Here is a 4597-nt window from a genome sequence, read left to right as displayed (position 1 = left end):
GGAGCCCTGCCAGGGGAAAGTGATCCAAAAGCAGGCAATAGAGTACATTTTAGAAACAGCCTCCATCTCCACTTGCTAGGTGCCCCATATGAAGACCAAGCCACCCATCAGCCACATGTGTGCAGGGGACCCAGGTCCAGACCATGCATGCTCCTTAGTTGATGTCTCAGTCTCTGAAAGCCCCCCATGGAACTGGGTTAGTTGTCTCTGTTGGTCCTCTTGTGAGGTTCCTGTCCCCTCCAGGTCCTTCTACCTTTCCCCCAACTCTTTGACAGGACTCCTGGAGTTCTGCCCCATGCTTAGCTGCAAGTCCCAGCAACTGTCTCTGTCCACTGCTGGATGTAGCCTCCCAGAGGACAGTCAAGTTAGGCTCCTGTCTGCAAGCATACCAGACTATCATTATTAGTGTCAAGGGCTGGCTCTCTACCATGGGGTAGGTCTCAGGTTGGGCCAATTATTGTTTGGACTTTCCTTAAATCCTTGTTCCCTCTTTATCCCTGTACTTCTTGTAGACAGGATAATTTTTGGATCAAGAGTTTTGTTGGTAGGTCCCTCCACTAGTCCTGCCTGGCTAGGAGGTCACTTCAGTCTTCATGCGCCTCCCCCTGTCAGGGGTCTCAGCTAGAGTCACACACATATCCCCCTCCCTGTTGCAGGCCTCAGTTCCCCTTCTTTTTGTTTTATTTAATTTTATTTTATTAATTACACTTTATTCATTTTGTATCCCCCCATAAGCCCCTCCCTCCTCCCCTCCCAGCCCCACCCTCCCTCCTCCTTCTTCACGCATGCCCCTCCCCAAGTCCACTGATAAGGGAGGTCCTCCTCTCCTTCCTTCTGATCTTAGTCTATCAGATCTCATCAGGAGTGGCTGCATTGTCATCTTCTGTGACCTGGTAAGGCTGCTCTCCCCTCAGGGGGAGGTGATCAAAGAGCAGGCCAATCAGATTATGTCAGAGACAGTCCCTCTTTCCGTTACTATGTAACCCACTTGGACACTAAACTGCCATGGGCTACATCTGTGCAGGGGTTCTAGGTTATCTCCATGCCTGGTACTTGGTTGGAGTATGAGTCTCTGGGAAGACCCCTGTGTTCAATTTTCTGGTTCTGTTGCTCTCCTACAGTTCCCCTTCTTATTCCCAGCGCTCTCACCTCCCACCCCAGTTCTCACCACATCTGATGCCCACCCTTTTTCCCCTCCCCATTCCATCTCCTGCTCAGTTCCTTCTCTTCATCTGCTTCTGCTGTCTATTTTATTTCCCCTTCTGAGTGGCAATCCCACACCCTCCCTTGGGCCCTCCTTGTTACTTAGCTTCATTGGGCCTGTGGATTGTAGTGCCCTTATCCTGCACTATAATCCACTTACAAGTGAGTATGTACCATGTGCATCTTTCTGGGTCTGGGTGACCTCTCTTAAAATGATCTTTTCGAGTTCCATCCATTTGCCTGAATTTTTCATGATTTCTTTGTTTTTAGTTTTACTTAACTCTCTTTTTTAAGGACTCCCCAAGTATCTGACCAAGTCTGCATACTTCAACTTTCCAGCAATCTCCTTATGGAGCCGAGTCTCTCTGCCTCTCACATTGTGCTGGCTACATCCACCCCTGTTGTGCTCCTTTTTAAACTCTATTTTATTTGCGGTTCCTTAAAGTCTCTGCCTTCCAATTCCCAAACGTAGGTACAAGAGAAAAGGTGAGTGGGGAGCGGAGGCACAGGCCTCTTTATTTCCTCCTCTGCTTAGGGTCACAGGGTTCTTTTGGGGTTACACCAATCTCCATCAACAGCCCACTTAGCAAACAGTCTCCTCCAAGCTGTTGCATTAAAACATTTCTCTCCACAGCCACAGCCTCATTCTAGTCTCTCCAAACTTGCCACACACCACTACTGCTTGCCACACCTTCTCTTTCTGGTTTCTTGTATTTATATCCCCAGAGCCCTAGACCACATCCCTCTCCACATGCTGCACCAGGCAGGCAGTTACCAGCTGTCAAAGTACACACCCCACATGAGACAATTATCAGCTGCGGACAAACTAAAGCTCAAACTAAAATCCCACACTTGGGATTAAAACAAAAACTTATTTACATAATGTAACTGAGTTTTAAAGAAATCAAAACCTCTATTTCACAGCCCCCTCAGGTTAGTCCCTCTTTCTGCCCAACTTGGGGTAGTTGCAGGCTTTTCCATTGTGAACTCAATTTGGGCTGTGGTCTCTGGGAGATTTTCCCCAACAGCTGCATCACATGTGTAGAAGGACCCAGCTGAGCATATCTTAGTCTGCTCCAGCCACTCAGGCTTTCGGCCAGTGTATTGCTGCCTGTCTTGGCTCCAGGCTGCAGATCACAGAGTAGCCTGACACTCAAGCCTCATTGCTCCATGGAAGCTCCTAAGCAGCCAAGCCTCAGGCTCGCTGCTCTGCTTGGCTATGAGCAGTGTGCAGTTGCTAAGAAACTCTGTGTCATCATTCCTCCTCCCCAAAAACTGTAGCTTCTGTGCCTGTCCTTTTGATCTGGCTTCTGTGTCCAGAACTTTTCTCAGATTTTTCAGGTGACATGCTTGAATTTTTGTCTGAGTTTGGATTAAAAAATAATGTAATTTTTCTCTATATGCCTGCTGTAACTCTCAAATAATGACACAGAGACCTATTACATTTATTAATATGCTTTAACACACTAAGCTTGGCAGATACTCATCTATTCTGACACATCTATGCTGGCCTGGACTATTTCCCAGCCATGTGCCCTTTACCAGGGATCTAGTCTCACCCTGGCAGCTTCTTCTCCATCTTTGTCTTCATGGTTACTCCCTCATGGCAACCTCCTCATGGCTCCTCTTCTTCTCTTTCTCTAGTGCCTACCTGGGCCTCCCAGACTAGGATCGCAAGTCCTGCCTCCTACCCTCTCTGCCCAGATATAGGCTGAATAACTTCATTATTAACCAATCAGAGTATGATGGAGAACAATTTTTAACACAGCATTGAGACAGGAGATTCTTCATGGAAATGATAATACCCATGTCTGGTTGGCAATCAGATCTCAGGGTACAGATAGCAGCACCTGAATACACAGTGTATAAGACCATCCTCCAACAAAAGTCCTAGAGAGATTAGGAATTAAAAAACACACCTAAACAAAATAAAGGCAATTCATAGCAAGCCAATAGCCAACATCAAATGAATTGAAGAGAAACTCAAAGCAATTCCACTAAAATCAGGAACAAGACAAGGCTGTCTCTCTATATCTGTTTAGTGTAGTACTTGAAGTTCTAGTGAGAGCAATAAGACAATGGGAGGAGATCAAGGGGCTACAAATTGGAAAGAAAGAAATAAAATATCATTATTTACAGATGATATGACAATATACACAAGTGACCCCAAAAATTCTACCCTGGATCTCTTGTATCTGATAAACACCTTCAGAAATGTGGCTGGTTACATAATTAACTCAAAATAATCAATATCCCTCTATATACAAATGACAAAGAACTGAGAAATAAATCAGGGAAACAACACAGTCCACAATATCCTCTAAATACAAAACATCTTGGGATAGCCCTAATTACACAAGTACAACAAAAATTTAAGTGCTTTGAAGAAATAAATCAACAAAGATATTAGAAGATAGAAAGATCTCCCATGCTCATACATCAGTAAAATTAATTTAATAAAAATGTCCCCCTACTTAAAGCAACCTACAGATTTACTACAACTCCCTCAAATTCCAACACAATTATTTACAGACCTTAAAACTACAACACTCACTTTTATGTGGAAAAATAAAAGAACTCAAGATAGTTAAAACAACCTTGAAAAATAAAAGAACTTCGAGAATTATCATTATCTCTGACTTCAAGCTGTACTACAGAGATACAATAATAAAAACTGCATTGTATTGGCATAAAAATAGACAGGTTAATCAGTGGAATAAAATTGAAGACCCATACGTAAATGGACACCAATTTTTTATAAAGAAGCCAGGCATATACAATGGAAAAATGAAAAAAAAAATCTTCAACAATTGGTGCTGGTCTAACTGGATGTCATCAGCAGAAGAATGCAAATAGATCCATATCTATTACCCTGACTGAAACTCAAGTCCAAATGGATCAAAGACCTTAACATAAAACCAGACACACTAAATCTGATAAAAGAAAAAGTAGGGAGTAACCTTGAACAAATCAGCACTTGAAGACAACTTCCTGAACAAAACTCCAATGGCTCAGGCACTAAGATCAACAATTAATAATTGGGACTTCATGAAACTGAAAAGCTTCTGTAAGCCCCATGACACCATCAATAAGACAAAACAACATGCTACAGAATTGGAAAAGATTTTCACAAATCCAAGACCCATAGAGGGCAAATATCCAAAATATATCAAGAAATTATACATTAACAAACCAAATAAATGGGGATCAGATCTCAAGAAAGGACTCTTAAATGACTGAGAAATAGTCAACATTCTTAGCCATCAGGGAAATGCAAATGAAAACTACTTTGAGATTCCATTTTACACAGGTCAGAATAACACAAATGGGATTATTAATAATACAGCTTATTAATAACATAAGGCTGTGGAGCAAGGGGAACACTCCTCCATTG

The sequence above is a fragment of the Psammomys obesus genome, unplaced genomic scaffold (assembly GCF_907164565.1).
Source record: "Psammomys obesus unplaced genomic scaffold, mPsaObe1.curated_primary_1811, whole genome shotgun sequence".
In the NCBI taxonomy this organism is placed as follows: Eukaryota; Metazoa; Chordata; class Mammalia; order Rodentia; family Muridae; genus Psammomys; species Psammomys obesus.
This window is presented reverse-complemented; position numbering follows the sequence as displayed.